At 41.2% G+C, this 20445-nt stretch overlaps 1 protein-coding gene across 1 annotated transcript in view; it reads left to right on the top strand.

The window, feature by feature from the left end:
- The first annotated feature begins 3312 nt into the window (after window positions 1-3312).
- PHLDB2 (pleckstrin homology like domain family B member 2) overlaps window positions 3313-20445 on the top strand; it is an 84933-nt gene continuing 67800 nt past the window's right edge. The window contains exon 1 of the mRNA XM_088533653.1: window positions 3313-3360. The gene's annotated coding sequence lies outside the window, so the exon portion shown is untranslated. The remainder of the gene's footprint in view (window positions 3361-20445) is intronic.

Here is a 20445-nt window from a genome sequence, read left to right as displayed (position 1 = left end):
CCTCTAAATGTATGTGGTATTAGTCACTTTTATATGGTGCATGTATAGCTTCCTCCATATTTTCTGGATTTGCTTTTCTTTCTGGGCTTGGTTTAGTAATCCTCATGATGCTATTTCTGTTCCCACACTCTATGACTAACAAGTACTCTGCAGAGAGCATTAGGGGAAGAAATGCACTTAACTGTTGGCACTGTAAATTTAATAATCTCGTTATTATTAATCAGTGTTTTGGGAGCCACAAATGTACTCCTAGGAGTGCATGTCGGTGACCAAATATTTGCAAATAATTAAAACCCTACTTACTCTGGTAAATGAATTTAACCTAAGCTATGGGTTATTTTAATGTTACCTTAAAAAAAAAAAAAAAAAAAAAAAAAAAAAAAAAAACAGGCTTTGTCAGCTTGTGTGCTATACAATTGGAAATTGCAGCTAGCCAAAGGGGCTTGCTTTTGTCACAGGGTATCATTTTGCATTGCAAGTTTAAAACCTTTGGATTCATGGAGCAAGAAGCTTGTCTCCATTGCAGTGCACTTAATGCTATAGAGCTCTATCGCTTGGGAATGGACAACTGTTGCATTATTGGCAATATAAAGGATGGAATCAAATATTCCTCACGCCCAAGGAATTATTTGGCCAAGGTGTCCTAGTAAATATGTGCACGATCCTGCCAGGGTTCCCTCAGCATTAGCAGGACACTATAAGCCACAGTGACAGGCTGATATCTCTTCCAGCACCTTAGAAGATAACATGGGTGCAAAAGAAGCTTCTCTATCTGATCGTATGTAGTGCCTCTTGAGTTAGCCCTATGCTGCCCTATGATGCTATTAGGGAAGCATCAAGGGGAGCTGGATTGCTGGGGTGTTTGAGAGACACAGCTGCTGTTGAGCACCAGTTTACTTTCAGTGTTGCCACTTGTGTTGAGGTCTCTCTGTCTTCAGTGAAGAACTAGCATTTGTCACCTCCCTAGATTGTTTCCACAAGTAGCATAGACTGAGTTGAGTAGCTTGTTGCTGTCATCCTGTGCGCAGAAGATGTGTGAGGTCCTCTTACCTGAACACAGGAGGCAACACTCTCCATGGCTTGTAAATCCCAAACTTCTCTCTTGAATAAATTCTGCAGCTGGTGTAGGTGTCTGCCATGTTCAAGGTCATTCACCACTGCTTCCCTGATTGCTTTCTTTTGTGATCTCAACTAAGTACAAGAAAAAATATTATTTTTCTTTTCATTGATGGTTCATGTTATTGAGGTCATGCCTACTGGCCCATGCACAAAGCACAGGAACCCCCGACATGCTGCTTCAGCTATCTTTTGCACTTACTTCTAGCAATTGCCATCTTCTTACATAAATCATCTATCTTGCTGCTGGAGCTCTGCTTTTCCTTTCCCATCTCTTAGCTCATCATCACTGGTGTTACATCTTCGCTTACAAACATGGTTCCCAAAATTAGTTCACTCCGGTATTGCAGGTAATAGACAACAGAGACACAGGCTCAAAAATTTGTAGAGTTTTTTTTTTTTTTTTTATAACAGTGTAGCTTCTTGGGACTTTTTTGAAGATTTTTAAAATAGTTTTAATTATTTGAAATTCAAGCTAAACAGGATATTTAATCATAAGCCCACTAGTAACCTTTCAAAATCCAAAGCTAGTATTGCTGTTAGGTCCTGGTGTATTTTGATGTGGGGAAGAAAATAGAGTTTTACAATGTAAGCCAATAAAATGAAACTTTACCCTAGCTGAGACCTCCCTGGATATTTGTATAACTTTGCTCAGTGTTTTGGAAATGTCTGATGTGCAAGAGCATAATAAATCTCCTGCTGTGTTTCAGCTGTAGGCAAATGGCTCTGTCTCTGGATAGTCCAGGCCAATGGTTTGCTGTATTTCAGGGGCAAATTTTAATTTCTGTATATAAGAAAAACAGCTCTGATGATTACACAGCTATTGCTTTCCGTTACATACCGAATACATTTCGGAGAGTTCTCTCCTTTTGGGTCTAGGTATAGATGAGCCATCCATACAAGATACCCTCCAGTTAGCCCTGCGTGTTTCAGAGAACTGAGTTAGGCATGTGGTTGTTCTTGTAAAGTGATGCTTGGGCTGAATGGATCACTTTGTAAAGAAGGTACGACCCATAGAAAACACACATCAAAGTGTCACTGTTGCATGATGGAATATTGCCATAGCCAGAGGTGGTAAACAAGGCAAAGGAATATGTAGCAGTCTTTCTATCATGATGTGTGATGTGGTTGAGAGAAAAAAATATTGGCATGGGGGGAAAAAGTAATCTTTCATCCTTCACGAAGTAGTGAGTATCCAGAAGTAATTACATCACTGTCTCAACCTTTCCAATGTCATCAGTCTTGATAATTATTACATGCCTTCATGTGCCTTGCAATAAGTGGTAGAAATTACTTAATCGGTGTATCTTGTTGGCAAGCCATTGGTTCTTCTAGGAAAGTATTGCATATATTTGTCGACTCATTTGACATATGTATTCCATTATTTTACTTTCTTATATAGAATTTGGGGATGATTTTCTAATGTAATATGCTTTGAGAGCTTAAACAGTCCTATGGCCAGAATGTTGGGAGCAAGCTCTCTGCAGCTCCAAAAGGTACTCTTGGTTTCTTTTTTTTCTTTTTATTTTCTGTTATGACTGGCCATATTATTTGGACTGTTGGTTGATGTCGGCAAGCATGGGCAGTCCTGATTTAAGGGAAATATTTAAGGGAAATAAAAAGGGAGATGGCTGAAAACCCTCTCCCAGCCTGGCTTGCATGACAGGAGCGGCCTAGAAGCCTGGAGCTGGGAAAAGGCATCACACGCACATATGCACACATATCTGCTCCTGGCTTTTCTGGGCTGCACTGCTGCTGCGCTCTGCTTTGGAAGGATGTGGGAGTGAAGAGTTGTCTGACAAGACATAGTGGTGGGAGCGATGGAGACGCCCAGAAAATCTGCGTGCGCGGCAGATGCCATAGGGGTCAGTGACTCCGCTATGAAATACTAAGTGTCAGCTGGCTGGAAAATCCAAGTCTTGGTCTAGATGTTAACAGGGAATTTATGCTGTCCAGCTAGATGCCTAAGGCAGCCTTGCTTCTGTTCCTTGGCCCACCTGAATCTCTTTATTCGGGAAGTGACGGGTAAGACCGCAGCGACGCTGACATTGACTCCTGTAACTGGGTTAAGTGCACGTATTCTCATGTGTCCAGCAACATGTAAGGCTTGTGCTTAAGGTTCAGCCCTGTAAGGCTTGTGCTTAAGGTTCAGGCCATGCTGGCCAAGGCCACCTGGGCTGTGAATGGCCATGAAGGAGTCATGGAGCAACCTCTTGCTCATCACCACTGCTGAGATAGGGGATGGTCAGACTTTCCATTTCCTTGCTGTCACTCTGGGTAACATAGCAATGGGAACATTAAAATGTGTCCAACTCTTTCAATATAAAGTGAATTTAAACCTTTTTTTAGAAGCCATGTTTACCCTGTCTGAATTCAGAGAAAATTGTAGGCTTTGCTTTTGTTTGTTTTGGGCATTAAAAGCAGATGCTCTGTTAAATGATTATTTCATGCATTTTTTTTCCTGCAAATGTAAATTTTTGCCTAAAAAAGAGTTATAGGATAGCAACAATTTAAAAGGTTAGTTTTTCCACATGTGACACTTGAGCTCCAGATATTCCATGCAGATGCCGAAGGTATTCAGGGTAAATTAAAATAAATGTTGTTATTGCCAAATTTAAAGAGACCATTTTCTGAAGCGACAGAGCAATATTCTGACTTCTTTCAACTGCACTAATGATAAGGTCTAAATTGTGTACTTGAACTGATATAAATCCATAGTAATTCTTCTGAAATCAATATATATTTCATATTTACACTGTTCAGACAACTGAGCTGAATATGGTTTAGGTACTTTCTGCAACTTTGGTAAGTGATTGCAGTTAACCCAGACAAATCATCCCAGATAAGCTTTTAGAAGGTTTAGATTGGTCCTAAAAATATATATTTAATAATTGAGTCATTTCAAACTGAAAGAGACTGTAGGATAATATGCTTGTGGAGAGTAAAGCCTTTTAAATTGATACTGGTTGCTTTCTACAAAATTATTTCCTGAAATTCAACAAGAAATGGAAACCTGTGTTTAAAAAAAAAAAAAAAAAAAAAAAAGGTAACTGCTTATCAGAGAGATACAGATACATCATATGTCATTTAAACTTGTTTTAATGGCCTTATTGCTGGCATGGAACGTTAAAAGTAGGAAAAAAAAGTTAAAAAAGGTCATGGAAAAGTCTAATTTCGGATAAATCTCTAAAAGGGAAGCTTGCTAGTTAAAAGCAAGCAGCAAACTTGCTATGCTTTTTCAGAAAAGCAGAAGCAGCGCTGGGTATTTCTTTCATTGTAATTCTTACTAGAAAAACCTTCTATGGAGGAGGGGAGTTGTTTGCTTCAACTAAGTCTCTGATTACAAATATTATAGGTTGACCAAATTTCCTAGACCTGGCAGGATGCAATTTTGAACTCATGTTTGCAGATAAAGGATAACACGTGAAATTCAGCTAAACCATAGGGGCTGACAGAAACTGAATGCAACTTCTCAATTTCAAAATTTCTCTGGGGCCAAAACTTCCTTGCAGAATCCCTGTCTGGATGATTTCTCAGTAGTCAGTTTTGGAAGCCTTTTTCTTGATGGCCAGCAGAGCTGTTTGTGTGTCTAACACTGATACTGCTTGATTCTTTTAGCAAAAATATAGATAGCTTGAGTTTTATGCTCTTTTATTTGGTCTCAAATGTTTTGTCAGATTTCATCCGATTTTGTAGCAGTTTTCATGAAGCAGGAGTGTAGAACATGTTCCAGAGTTGTATTATTAGATAGTGTTGAATACAAATGACAGCAACAGCAAGGTAAAGCAATTTATATATGGTATTTATTGTGTGACTAATCGATTAAAGACCTCAGTCCTGATTAATACATGACAGGGTAAAATCACGAATCAGAGAAATCAGGAGACAACATAAGGATTTAAATACTAGCTTCAGTTAATGTTAGAAGACTTAAGATTTTCATTTAAGGAATTTATCTGCTGTATCTACCTCCCTTCCCTGCCCTCCCTTAAATCAAAGGGATAAACTCAACACGAAAACCTTATCTTGAAAGGCAGTGGGTTCCGAGCTCTTGTTCCGCATTCTGCTGGTGGTGTTATCTGAGTGATGATAAAACTATCTGCCCACCTTTGCACGAGTGCTTCAAAGGAGGAAAACGCACAGACGAATCTAGCTTCTGAAATAACCATCCAGTTGTGCAGAAGAAATAATAATGCTGAAAAAGGGGAGGAAAAAAAAAAAAGGTTATTTTTATTGCCCAGTGAAGTTCATGCACCTTCATTTCAAAATCGCAACCCCTCTGTGCTTTCGTGTTTTGACTACTTGTGCCATTGAGCCTGAGAACAGGCAAAGTTGAGAACTGTGAGCCTGATTTCCGGTAAGCATTCCTGTTTGGCACGGAGGCACCTTCTGCTTGCTGTTTTTCTGCAACAAAAAGAACGGGATGTTCTTTAAACTGAGATCTGAAAGCAGATTTTTTTTTATAGTAGCCTTACCTGTAACCACTAATTGTCACCGTGTCTTGTGGAGCCAAAATATGCTACCTAAAACTGTAAAAAAAAAATATACCCTGGAAATGAAATGGTACAAATATGATCCAAAATTATGTTGTATGGACTACATGATCTCTAGAGATTCCTTCCAACCTCAACCATTCTGTGATTCTGTATGTGGAAGAAATGTATTTTACTCTCTCATTAAGGCCCAAGTAATATTTTCAGCAAGACTACAGAGTCTCTGGTATCTTTTGAGAATAACTCATATTAAACAAAATATGAAATATTTTGAAATATTTTTATGGAAACAAAAAAGTCTTATTTTCATTTTTAGCTATGGAAAAAGCTTTACTTTTCAGAGGGACAAAACAGGGTAAAATGAAGAAATATCATGTTTAATTGTTTTACCTTAGATAAAGATGACTTATCACTGTTTTTCACGTAGTAAACCTCCTTCAATTAGAGCTATCTTCATTTAATATGTACTTTATGCACATACAGCAACCTGCCATGAAAACTTTGCTCATTTAATATAGGCAGTTTATATTCAGACTGCAAAGGAAATAAAGCCTCATGCAGACTTTTCTTTCTTAACAGGTTCTAAAACTGAATATTCTTGGTTTGGCTTTGAATCTTCTATGAGTCTTCCACCTGGGCAGCCTACTTTTCTTCTGCTCCCCTTTATATTCAAAGGTGTTGATCTTTCTCAGTCCACTCTTTATTCTGTTTACTTCACTGCCTCATGCAGACACTAAAGCACATTCTACTCATGCTTACCTTGGGTTGTGGTTTCCGTATCTCTGTTTATTCCCTGGCCAGGAAACGAGAAACAGGGTGCTTTTGAGGACAGGAAAGGAGCTCTAAATACCCTGACAGCTGGACTGTAAGTTCTTTGTAAATATGCATAAATTTCTTGAGGTCTCTCTAAACTTGTGGCTTTGTGAAATGTCAATTTTGGAGTCTTTATGCTATTCCAGAGGCGAAACTGCTTCTAGCAACACCAGTGGGACTTCCTCCCTTCCCTCTGATTTACAAATAGCGTTTTCCCTGTAGAATAAATAACTTCACTGAAATAGATACAAACCCCCTGAAAAACTTGGTCTGTTTATAGCTGAAATCCGGCTGTTAAGCGCAGAGCTGACCTCTGTATTTAGTGATGAACATTACAGAAAGCTGTTAGCTTATCTGAGATCTCAGGTTTTGCACATTAGTTCCTTCCTATTGAAAGGCCAGCCTTAGGAATGTCTCTTCACACTTGCTCCTGCCAGCAGCAGGAGCAAGAAGGCTCAATAGAAGTCGCTGGGCTTAGTGAAAGTTTGCACATTTTCACTTTTTATACTTACCTAAGTGGAAACCGCTCCAGAGTCACAGGCTGGTGCCAGGGCTGGATGCGGCGGTGTTGGCAACGGAGGGGAGCAAAGCGGGGAGATGGTGTGACAGGCTGCCCCGGTGGCAGTGGTCTGGCCCCATGGGGAAGGTGACCGTGCAGTTAGCGTGCCTCTGCTGCTTCCTGGCCCTCAGAGGAAAAGCCATTAAAACTGGGGTGAGCCAAGGGCTGGAAATCACGTCAGACCACAGAGACTCATGCGGTGCTTGTTCGTGGTGTAACAACAACACAGCACGCGTATCCTTAGGCTGTGTCCTGTGCTGAAGGTCATTAGTCACGTGCTCTGTAAAGTGCCCATAAAGAGCATCTGCAGTTCAGCAACAGGCTCCCTTTGCAGTTTATTACCTAATGCATTTGAAACATGCAGCTGAAGCCATCAGGTGGTACTGGTTTTGCTTGGTCTCATTCTGCTGCAGAGCACCAAGAAGAGCTCAGCTGAGTGCTCACCCTGTCTAGACTGAGAGAAGAGCTGCACCTTGCAGGGCTGAGGTGCCACGCACCAAGCTGTAATCAACTACTGTAATCAACACTACTGCTGCTCTCCTAAGTTCTGTCCCTTGGCTTTTCCCTGGTTTTGAAGGTCAGAAGGAAAAATAAAATTGGCAGATGAAGTTTAATGAAGCAAACGGTGCCGGACTTTCTGCAGAGAGCTCAGGATAGAACTAGTATCTGTACCTCCCAGTCTCTACAGCTGAAATTTCTAAACTCTAAGTCATAGTTTTAAGAGGTTTCTGATGCTGGAGGCGATTTTACATGCCCAGAAACACAAATAAGAATGTATTTACAAAGTGCAAATGTGGGGAAGCCAAACTCTTTCTATCAGAGGTGCTCATAGGCTCTGACCACAAGAAAGCAAATAGTGGGGGCAATTGGAAATTTATGTCAGTATTGCAGCTCAGGTCTTGTTCGGTCTTGCACATTGTAACAAGAACAAGCACAGTTTTGCCTTGAAACAGATGCAAGTTGGAGTCAGTAGTGGATTTGCATCATAACTCTGGTTCAACCCTGAGTCATGGGACTATTTCCTTCTGTTATATTCATTTTTTTGATGAGCCACTTTGCTCCCTTTTTGTGTGTGGGGGAGGCTTAGGCAAATATTAACTCTTCAGTGAAATACTTCCCTCTTGTTGAAACTTGAAGGGGATATTTTTTGGAAAGCAAGATCAGAATCTGCCCTTCATACAAAGGCTGCACCAGAAATGTCTCACCAGGAAAAGCAGGTTGTCTAGCGAGAGGCCAACATTAATGAAATGGGTAAGGGGGATTTGTCAAGGAGGATTTATATGGTTCTTGTTCTGTGACATTAATGTGATTTTTTTTTCTTACAGAATCCAGCTGAATTTCACATACTTCTTCTTTGAACCAATTTGCTAAAGTTCCTAGTTCTTGCTAGAAATAAAAACCTCATTACAGTTTTCATTAAGGTTGTTCAACTATTTCACGGCACAGGAAAAAAAAATCACTTTTCTATTTGGGAGCAGCAGATGGAATCTCACCTACGTGACTGCTTAAGAAAATCCAGGACAAGATAGTGCCTTTGTGGGTTTTTGCAGGAATCCAGATTTTCACCTGCTCAAAGGGCAAAACAAGGGGGAAAAGTGCAGGAATGCAGCACCTAACTGATGGGTATTGAGGATGAGGGTTGAAGCACTTGCAAAGAATGAGTCACCTGTGCTTTTCTAGCTTGCAGCTGCTATAGCATGATAGAAAAAGACTAAATTGGAGCTTATAAAAAGTGGAAGGGACTAATTTGGTGCACAAAAAAAAAAAAAAAAAAGTGTTTGGGGTAGCTGAAGGATGCAAAGAGATTTGTAGCTCAAAAATCTTCCTGCAACCTATAAGGTTTTCCTTTGCCTCCAGCCTTTCAATTAAAAGGAGTGTTCATCACAGGATAGAAAACAAAAGACATGGCCGCATGGAGCCCTGACTTGGGATGCTACTGTAAATGAAGAATGATATTTTCTTTTTTTAAGTCATTTTTTTGAAGCCGGAGCTAAAATGTCTAAATAAATAAAAGACAATTTTAGCCCTGGCACAGCTTTTCCTTTTCCATTTTACCTACGCTTAAATCTGTTTCATTTTCTCTGCTAGAAATTCGATCTTCCCCAAAGTAGACTATGTAGCTACAGGAGCAAGATTGCACTGCCCTTGGAAAAATCTGCATGCCTTTGTGCTTAGATTTCCTTGCTTTTGCGTCTGAGTGGAGCCCCTGACAATTGAAAATATTTAAAGAAGGCAAGCTAAACCCTAACGAATGTGAAAGGCATTCGTACAAAAACACAAGCCTTTTTTCCCCTATCTTAACTGAAATACCTTACAAGGCTTGCCCAGGCTGTACAAATAAATACAAGTACTCATTCCCTCTGCCCTCTTGTGCACCCATTCTCTAAGTATTTCTTTCTATTTTTGTTTTCTTATTCTCCATCCTAATAAAGCTTTGTAAGTGAGTACAATTCCTGCCTGTGTCCGAGTTCAGCAGCAATGTGGTCACATCTCTTCCGTACCATTTTTCTTGTGGACTTTCCATTCCTTCTCCTTTCTTTGGAATAAAGGCAAGCTCACACTATTAATGGGCAGCACTCTTGACCAGGAAGGCTATAACGCGTCGCCTTTGGGCCTGTATATGCAATAAGTGAAATGCTGTAGTTCTAACAGAGCTGGGATCTCAGAAGTCACTTTCCTGCAAGGGAAGCTAACTGTAAGAGCAGTAGAAGTGCTGGTCTGCTCTGCTGCTTTCCAAGGCCCGTTTTAGCCATGTAAAGGCAGTTGGCTGTAAGCTGTGGACCTGGCTTTTTGGCTTGAGGAGCGCTTGGCTCTTCATTCACAAACTAAAGCTCTAGGGAGCTGCCAAATTGGGGAGATTAGCCTGTCTCATTTTCTGGCAAGCCGGGGCTGCGTGTATCGCTTCATTTATATGCTAATCGAGGCCAAGCCTCCAAGTAGACTCGGAGCAGTATCCGTGTGCCTTGGCTCCGTCCGTGCGGTTATTCTGCCTTCCAGCAGCCCCGGCGTGCGCTCTGAGCCAGGGAAGGCCTCAGGACGCCTTCATTAAGGGAGGCCCGAACGCTGACCCCGGCTTTCGTGACGCGATGACCGAACTCGGGAAGCGTGGCTGCCTCGCGCGAGGGGTTACCGTGTCGCCGTGAAGGTGAGCTTATGCCGTTTGCTGCCTCCGCACAGCTGGGTTTGGGGATTTTAAAGTACGGGAAGGATCTCTGCTTTTGTCAGTCATTCCTTCAGGCGCACTATATTGTTACGGGGAGAGCAGGGGGAAAATACATGCTTTCGGGGCTGCTGTAACTTTCCAGTCAGTGGTTTAGGACTCGATAAACCTAAAAGCCAAGAATGGGCTACTTCTTTGTAACGGGACGTTTGCCTTGGGCTGAATTTTATGGAGCACTTCACCAATAGCTACTGACTGTGGGGTGGGAAATGCACATGCTTGTGAGTCAAATTCTTTGAGCCTTTTCAGAGGGAAGTGTTAGCACCTGCTGAAAGCAGAGGTGACATTGGCTCCAAAGTCTATTTTATCTTGATGCCAGAGAACAGAGGTCTGTGCTCCATTCTGAAATTTCCATGCAATGCTATTTTCATGTTTTAAAATTTTCCTTTAAAAGCATATCAATGTGTATTTTTTAAGTCTTGTTAAAAGAAAAATGATCAGTTGAAAGTTAAGAATATCATAGCTGATAGTCACCTGTAAAAGTCCCTTGTAGATCTGCATTACAGTGCAAGCTGTTACCACAGCAGCAGCTCAGGCACAGAAACCCCGAGTTGTAACATGCCTAATTTTTACACAGCCCCTGGACACCGCCTTGATCTAGGTGCCTCAGAAAACAGCTTTGTAGCCTACTGGAGAGAGTGAATGCTTAAGGAAGGGCTGTTGTCAAGACAGTGTCAAAAATCCCTGTGCTCCCTCAAGCTGGGTGCGTGTTCACAGCTTTGTAATGATGAAGTATTTGGCATAGGCATTCATGGCCTGGGTTCAGGCACCTATGTTTTCTCTCTATATACCGAGGACTTGCTGTGCTCTTTTGAGTTGTGGCACTGTGCACCTCTCATCTGGAAAGCGAGGGGCATCAATTCCTCATGAATTTCCTTCCCTGCCTGAGGTATCTCAAATTTACAGCTTGTGTGCTAGCTAATTGGCTTATCCATTGGCACGGAGATACTGTTTACTCACCTGTCATGATTTCTCCAGAAAAGGAAGGAAGACTCATCAAGCCACAGAGAGAGAAGGCAAGAGGGAGCATGACTATTTTGCCTACTCATGGGGCAATTTCCTGGGATGGACCAATTCTGGGATCTGGTACTTCCCAGAAGTACTTACTTGTTTTTGCAATCTGCTCATCAGTCATCAGATAAAGTAGCCCTTTTATGGGATTTCCAAAGCCTGCTCATATGTTCCATTTTCTTTGTTGGCATGAGTAATTTACATGTGACTGTTCTGAACAGTGAGTTGCCTAAGGGTTATGACCTGCTGGTTGACAAAAATAGGTGCCAGGTGAGATTTCTGCCAGGGCATGACCGCCAGGCTGAGAACTACCACCATCCTCATGCAAGGAAGCAGCTCATTTATTCACATTGCGCCATCCCTCCTCCTGTGTACCACAAAGCAGGTCTTGGCAAGGAGCTTTCATGCAAGTCTCTCTATTTTAAATGGAAAAACTCCAAATACATGTTTTAGAGTTTGAAAAAGCTGATGCATTTCCTGTGCCAAATGGGTCAATGAAAGGACATCTTTGTTCAGGTCAGGATAGTGACGCTCAGTAAATAGGGATTGTTCCACAGTTTGGGAGCCGGCCCATTCTGCAGTGTTAGTGTCATCAAAGAAGACTGTCCTGAAGGGCAGAGTTGTGTTGAGACATCTGCCACAGTACAGAGACGTGTGGCCCAGGGAGAGGAGCTTTCTGCTGCGCTCAGAGGACCCTGGTGCAAATGAGGACAGCACGACTCGCTGCATCGCTGTCAGTCTCTGCCTGCGAAGCAGAGCCAGGGGAAAAAATGGACCGAGGTGGGGAGAGCCAGGTTGTCGCGAGCCAGCTCCCGAAAGATTTGTGCTCCGAAGCATCTCCAAAAGCCTGGGAATGTCATATGAGCACCGGTTTGGCCCGAGCTCTGTTGCTGTTAGTGCTGAAGTCCAGTTACTGCTGAGTATGATAGTTGCTTCTCAGAAGATTTGGAGAGCTTGAAATTTGTTTAGTCTAATGTGATGTTTTAATTTGTGAACATTTGCTTCATGGTACCAGAAACTGTCCTGATGTAGGATGAACCCCGTTTTGAAGTGATAGTTCTGCCTAATTCAGAGTTTTTTACCCCACACTCTGGATGGACTCAGCAGGAACTTGAACGTGGATGTTTTGCAGGCTATACCTCTCTAGAGTATGAAAACACCTTCAACTCACTGGGGAAAAAAAGAAAGAAAGTCCTGAAAGGTAATTTTTTCACGATGTCTGTCAAATCAAGTTAGCTGGCAATACAGGTTAATTTTGAAATGTGTGGAATTACAGTTCACAAAGTTACGTATCTACAGTAATGAAAAATCCAGCTCTGGCAGCAAAGGGATTGGCAGGCTTAATTGGAAAAGAAAATTGGCTGGGGAGAAAGGATGATTTAAAGGGTGGGGGGAAGAGTTGAAGAGACTTTCTGTATGGTACTCAGATACTACCTTTGTCGAGGAAAAAGGAGCTGGTCCATTTGAATGCAATGCCTCGTTACTGTTGGAAGACAGAGGAAGATCATCTGCAGCTCCAGGAGTTTTATGGTAACATGTTTGTATATTTGAGAACATTTGAGCTGTTGTCAGTGGTTTGTGTCTCCTTGAGTAGCTCTAAGAGACGTATTTGCAATGGCTCGACTAGGTACTAAAAATGCACATCTTGTGATTCTGGCAGCTGTGTGAAGTCTTGCTGGAGGTCGTGGGCGTAACAACCACCCTTCATTCGACTCAACTGCAATGTGCAATTAAGCTTTATGGATTAGATAGCTGAAACAATAGGAGTCACCACCCCAGAGTACATACAAAGTTGGGTAAGAACCTGTGCATGTGGGTGGAGAGTTTGATAACAGGCTGAGTTAATGCGCAGGTGGCTGACTATTGTTCCTGTGGGAGAGGATCCGGAAAGACACCAGAGAAACACACAGATGAGGTATCAGGAAAGTTTCAGCAAAAAGAATTACTTGCAGATTGATTCGGAATAAAAGAGTCAAGAAGAGTTGGGTTTTTGGAATTCAGAGTGAGCAAGCGAGATGCAACCTGCTCTGAGAGTCTCCTTGACACAGGAAAATAGGTGTTTATGGACTTGTGTTGAAATCAAAAGCATTTATATCAGAAAAACATAGTACCATATCCCATCATACGTCCATCTGCCAAAGATGGATCTCCTCATTACTGTGATGGCAATCTATCTCTCTGCTTCTAGATGTAGTTAAGCAAGCACATCTCTCACAGGGAATTCTACTTAAGATTTCTATGGGGAAAAGAAAATCAGGCCCACCTAGTCTGCAGTACTTTTTACACAGCTATATTTACTTCCTTCGGAGTTGAATTTGGCATAACGAAATTTGCAGTTAGGTTTCAAGGTTTGCCTTTTCTGTTGATTATACAGTTAGCTTGACCACAGCTAATCTTTGAATATCTTGTGTTCCCGATGCTCTTGAATCAACTTCATTATTCACTCTTTTGATCTTTTTACCTAGAAGAGACCATATTTTTTGCATGATTTTCACTTTGTTGACTAGTTTCATCACTGATTAGTTAGCTGTCACAAAAGGTTGTCACTTATGTCTTTATGTCTTTATTTGGGAAAGAGGCTTTGGCAGTCTATTTATAAGCATCATCTTAAGAGATTTCTAATATAATGAGTTTGGGCTGCAACTGAGAGTTGAGAAACTGTTTAGTTCCTTCCATAGATAACTTCTTGCATTTTAAAGTGTTGACAGGTTTCATGTGCTGTCCTGTACAACGGAGTCTGACTTTTAGTAAAGCATTCTCTGATACGAAGTCACATTAGTCCCATGCATGATCCCTAAAAGTTGAGTACACAGATTCTTTGTGTATCTTCTATAACTTAGCTAGTTTTTTTGTTGATACACAGGCTGGAGCACTGGCTTTTCAGAGCTTTCCAGAATGCATTATCCAGAATTAAAACTCTAGACTTTTGTATGAGAGAAGAATTAAAAAAAAAAAAAAAAAAAAAAAAACACCACCCACTTTTGTATGTAAATGGTATTTTTTAGTCAGCTTTCAAACTGAGAAAATGATGAAGGCAAACATTTATTTCACACAAAATGGTAAGCAGTATAAAATACTGCACATCATACACGGAATAGACCTCCTGGGTCATCCAATCCCATCCCCCCACAAGCACAGGGTTAATAGCTGGTTAGTCCTAAAAGATCTACAAATCACCCATCCTGCATATACCACAAGCCACAAAACACTCCCCAATGCTCTGTAACAGCTTGAAGATGCTTAGACAACATATTCAAAGCCACAAACTGTTGTGTGCCACAGTTGTGCTGATGCGATGATCCAACATCTCCTATAATGTACCACACGTGGGTAGCAAAGAGCCCTGAGGCATGTTTAAAATCTTAAGTATCATGCACCCTTAAAGGACCCCTAAAAGATGATGTACTTAGCACTGTATCATTCAGCATTCTTTAGGCAGGTTTTAGCTCTTTGCTGCAATTATATATGCTCAAATAAATACAAGGTTTCGATATAACATCCACACCTTGTATTTGACCATGCACATACAAAAACCACGTTCCTCTGTGATCCGTCAGAAATGAATTTTCTGTTTTTACAGCGTAATTATTTTGTCTTCTGCACTCCCAGAGCCAGAGAAGAAAAAAGTAGCACCTCTGTCCTTCCCAAACACTTTAAAACCCTGTCAGCAAGTAGTCAGGGGTCTCTGAAGCCTTGGCAGTCTTCCAGCCCAGAGGTTAATAGTTTACTGGTCTCCTCAGCTACTGATGAAAGACAAATCCTCTAATCTGTGTTTGAGATGAAGCAGGTTTCAGGTCCTGACCGTCACAGCAGACACATCTCCTGGGACCTGCACTGATCAAATGCAAGTCTTAAATCCTTCCACCTATGATTTCATTTTTTTTTCCCTCCAATGACCAACTAGATGTCATAATTTCCATGAATACTTAGTTTTTTTTTTTTTTTCCTCCAGCAGGACTGCCCCTCATGAAAAAAAAGCCTCTACAGTTTCAGAAGCATCTCCTGAGCACGTTTATACCACCATTTCTAGATGCTTCTACCTGCGTTGCTCTGCCCTATTCTCTGTATATGTGTGGAGATAGAGTGTTCTCCCTTGCTTTTCTCCCCTTCTCAGAGCAAAATGTAAAAGACAGCAGCAGAAAAGATATGTGCTATGCAGGGCTCTAAAGGAAGCAGAAATGTTTTCAAAAATTCTCATTTTGAGATTTATTCTAATTTGAGTGTTCACTTGTCTGAAACAGGTTATCTTAATTTAATGAACAGAAATAGCATCTTCTGTTAAAGACACGATGGAAGAGTTCCATAAATTGTCCATTACGTTTATTTTCTAAAGCTAGTCCCAAATAAAATGGGCAAGTGGAGTAAGAAAAGAGAGAAAAAAAAAAAGACTTAGAAGTGCAATATTCAAACAACAGGTAGATGAAAACTTTGCCTCACATTATGGATAGACTTAGTCTATTGGCATCCAAACACATCAGCAATGTGACATTTGTTTCTCACAGGAAAATGCCTTCCCTAGAGTACAGACAGGAAATCCAAAATAAGAGGAGGTAAACACCAAAAGGGCCACCAGGGAAAGACGAGGAGCAGAGAGAAAAGTGATCTCTTGTTCTGTAGGCTAGGGAAAGAAAATTATGCAAGAAATGCTTTACGTTATACAAAGTGCTCTGATTGCCGAAGGAATCACTCCCCTACTGGGAAGCCCTTGTGTAAACTGCTGTGCCCAGTGTTGGATCCTTTATTTAACGTGTTAATGTGTTCTTTAAGTACTGAATTGCGTTTTTTGAGTGAAAAAAATAAATGATTCATCTTATCTAACTAATATATGAGGGAGACCCACTAACATAGGAGAGCCAACCCGCTGCCTCTTGGGATCACCTCTTGAACGCCTGCATGGGAGCTGAGGTTGGGACCTTTGCTGTCGCTCAGCTCTCAGACACTGGGCAGCAGCTGCCTGGGCGGGTGGTGAGAGCCAAATACCAACATTGAGCAAACTGAGGAACGATGATCCAACTTGCAACAAATTGAAGCAGAAAGCTCTTCTGCATGGGGCTGTCGAGATGCTCTGTGACAGCAGGGCTCTGAAACGTGGGCTCTGAAAAGGACATTTCTCCCATTGGTTTTGCTGACTTGAATTTTTTGTCAGCTGGATCTTTGGGCTTCTTGCCAACCCAGAATAACAAAAGCCATTTCTTCAGTTGTATATGATCAGGAAAGGAGGAGGGGAAAAAGTGAGGAACTCCAATATTTTTAAAAGAGAGATTTTTTTTCAGAGAAGTGACCTATTTATATACTCAGCCTCAGGATATCATAAACCTTGGCATAATTCTTAAATCTATACAAAGTGAGGCATAAGTTAGCCTTAACTTAGTCCAAATGCTACTTGACATTATATGGAAAGATAGGTCAATCTTCAAACAGGACCTGCAGTCCTACTGGGGTCAAACACTAAAACCAAAAAGAAAAGATGCAACAACCAAGGGAATAATTTGAACTATCAAGTCCTGGATACGTCCATCAAAAGTAAATTTATAATTTGATAAATAATAAATGAAATGATTATTTTATATTACTCATATTACTCATTTTTCTTCACACAGATTCCTAAATTTTTTGTTTTGTCTGTATTGCTAAAACAATTTTTATTGAAATTGGGTAACTTCTGTGCCCTCAGACAAAGAAATGGACTATTCATATATCCTTAGCTTTCAAAACTCCCATTTCAGTTTCTCAGTCATTTAGAAACTTTCTGCCTAAGCTTAATGATTTCCTGGTGCTCTCATATCCTCTGGCCATGGCATATTTGATGGAAGCTGAGCTGTCAGATATTCTATCCTGAGCAAATTCCATTAGAGTTACATTTTCCCATTCTCTTCCTGATCTGCTAGAGGATGCAAGTCGCACCATTATAAACACCAGCAAAATCTAGCCAACTTCTCTTAAAAAATGAAATAAAAGGAAGGGGGGGCACAACATTATAATAGCAAAGTATAAGTATTGTTATCCTTTCTTTGTTTAAGTTGTTATCGAGTCTTTGAAGTTCTGCCAGCTTGTTTCCATTACAAGGAAAAGCTGATACCAGCTGGAATTTCTGGAGGACAGACAGCACAGGGGCAATCATCCTGTTGACTTAAAATGCGTGCAGAAAGTCTTTTTTTTTTTTTTAACCGAACACAGAATAAAGAAACCGGAGTCAGTTTTCTGCTTCGACACCTCTGCCTTTCTAGCAAATACTATATGCCTCAACCTTCTCATCTTTTCAAACTTCCCCCTAATGCAATATCCCCTGCAACTTTTCTCATTCGATCAACTTGTTTTCAAGTTTTTTTCTGTCTCTCTTGCCCATCAGTCCTTCAAGCTATAACTACCACATGTTCCAGGCTTGTGTTGATCTGCCCCAAGAGATGCCTCTCTGTTCACATAACACAGCTCCTAGTGTTTTGAGTGTTAGGTTCTTTTTTTTTTTTTTTTTTCTCTGCTATCATTGCCCCCAAGAGTCTTCCATTTTGCTTAATCCAAGTCTGTGACTGATGCAAATGATTAACAAACACTCTGAGTGTAACAGTTGGCTGCAGCTAGTGGAGTAAAAAGCATCTGTCGTGCTCGCTCCATGGATCTCATGCATCAGCGGGCAGGTAAAGCATGATAGCCAAGGCAATTTGCTAAGGTGCAGAAGCAGACCCTGCCGCATGGACACTTCCAAGTATATACAGGTTTACCCTGTACAAATACGCACAAACTATAGCTCTGTTTTATCTATAAAACAGGTTTCAATTTAAGTACGTGTACTATATTAATCTTTCTCAACAGAAAATAAAAATCTTGACTTCTACAATATGTTGTGATTTGAGCCATATGGTGCGTGAGAAACAGGTGGAGCAAAGGCTGAGCAAAAAAAGCATGCAAGGAGAACAAAACCTTTTTTTTTTTTAATGGTCAAGATAAAGAACTGCAGTTGTGAGAATCCCCCTCCCAGCAACTATTATTGGGAAGAGGAAAAAAAAATAAAAAAGCAGGCAAGTTCTTTCCAAAGAACTCGCCCACCGAATATAACCCGAATACAAGAAGCTATCGGCAAGAAAGCTGTCGTTTTTAGAAAGGTACTCCTAAAAGCTATTTGACATATGATTTCTGTATTTCATCCTATGAATTCCTAAAGGACTGTTCTGTCTGACTTTATGTCAAGTATTGACAGTCTGCTGGTGATGCTGGTTTTTTCACCTGCAGTGCAGAGTTTTATTTCAGTGCCTTGATTGCATGATTCTCAAAACCGCTAAGACTCTTTTCAAAGTGGTTGCTGGAGCACTTCCCAAATAAATATTTGTTGATGTGCTTATTAGCAAGACTATTTATTTATATATTTTCTGTTTCCATGAACATTCTTATTAGGAATGTTAACAGAAATATAAGGCAATTTGCAAAATATATTGATATTTCTAGCCTGACTAACTGAGTAGGATGGTTTAATCAGGGTATTTACAATTACTAGGCTTATTTTCATTTTTTCTTTTGCTTGACGTGTGTTTTCTTGTTCTAGCCAGATAGTGCACAGTTGCATGTTCCTATGGCGAATGAATCTAAAGCAGTCCTCCAGCTGTTAAAATTAGTATACGATTTGAAATTTCTATGGATTTCCCTCTGCATAGCAGGAAATAAGCTTTCATTGCCTCTCCCCCTCCTCAGGATCCAGCCTTCTATTAGATTAATACCAGAAGCATGAAGTAACGTTTAGCAGAAACTTGTTGCTTTTAGCTCGCAGAAAACTTGGCAGCCTCTCTAGCAATGAAGGGTAGGAAGGGGGAACCTGAAACTTCCATTTGCAAAAGAAGAGATTCTAGGCATTAAGCATAAAGAAACATTTTTCTCCCATTGAACTTTTGAGGTTTGAAAAGCAAGCAAAAATCAAACTATTCTTAAATTTAATGAGGAGCCACTGTCAGCTGTTTCTTTGTGCACTCACTGACTAGCTGGTAATGGCTATTTTTGTGTGCCTTTTTCATAGTGCTGCTGACTTTATTCTGTTAGCTAAGTGTATAACTAAATATCTTTGTTGTCTGTTTTGGAGGGTTTCTCAGATAAGATTGCAGGGCACTGTTGGGAGTTCACAATCCAAATGAATGGTGTTGCTTTTGAATGCTGGAATATTTATGTGGCTGTTAGTACAAAGGAGGAGGTAAAAAAACAAAGGCAATGTGCAAACAAGCACTATCAAAAAGAAGAGATACCACCCTCAGCTTCCTATCTCAGATTTCACAGTGGTCTTTAAACTAGAGCACAAAACTATAATTTATTAAAACAATGTGTTAAAGACTGTCGTCTGTTAATTTCCTGTGATACTCTGGGATCAGCAGGCGTATTTTATTGCTTCCTGTGGGCCTTAGCCTACATGGCTCAGTGTGAGCTTCACTGGAAGTGTGTGGGATCGTGGTCACAGTAGTCGAGGCCTAGACTGAAGAGCAAGCGTAGGGCTTCTGTGTAAGCCGGGCCTACCCAGGCCGCTGAGGAGCAGAGCTACAGGGCATGCTGAGATGTTTGGAGGTGAGGAGTGGAGACAGGAGCACACATAAATCAGTAGTCTTTACAGTGTCTGCCAAATAGCATTTCCACACGTCTCGTGTTCCCAAAGTCAACAAGTTTATCTGTGTTTCGGTGTCCCATGCTGCCTCTTAAAGCTTCAGCTACTGATCGAAAGGGGGAGATGGGGCAGCTGGAGAGATAAGTAGCTTTGCATGCGAAGCGCGTCCCTTGCTTCCCAGTAGGTACTAAGCTCCCAGCGACAACAGGTTCCCCTCCCTGCCCTGAGTGTTCAAGGCTGCTCCCGTCTCCAGCGCGTTGCCAGGTGATGCTGTTAAAATGGCGTGTGTAATGCTGCCCATAGGGAAGTGGCACTATGGGAAGAATGGCTGGCCGGGCTCCCTCGCTAGTCTCCAGAATAACTCCACATCGGGCTGACCTCAGGCTGACGTAAGTGTTTGGAGAAAGGGGAAGAACAACGGGATTAACCTGGCACAAGATGTCCTGGATGACTAGAGGTGCACATGTGCCATTTCATGCTTTGCATGTCCTGGCCCAAGGGGCCAGATTTCGACATTTCTACAGTGCTGATCACTTAAGGAAGCTGCCAGGAAATGTTCTTCCTTCTCCCTTTTTCCCTTATTCATTCTGACAGGGCCAAAATGTATTTGCTGCTGTAAATCTTTCCTGCCCTCCACTGTGTTTTTAGGTTTCTGTTG

Source organism: Tinamus guttatus, unplaced genomic scaffold (genome assembly GCF_059628265.1).
Source record: "Tinamus guttatus ecotype Peru unplaced genomic scaffold, ASM5962826v1 Tinamus_guttatus_pri_ptg000035l, whole genome shotgun sequence".
NCBI classification, from domain to species: Eukaryota; Metazoa; Chordata; class Aves; order Tinamiformes; family Tinamidae; genus Tinamus; species Tinamus guttatus.
The sequence above is the reverse complement of the archived record's forward strand: the minus strand, read 5'-3'. Positions and strand labels throughout refer to the sequence as shown.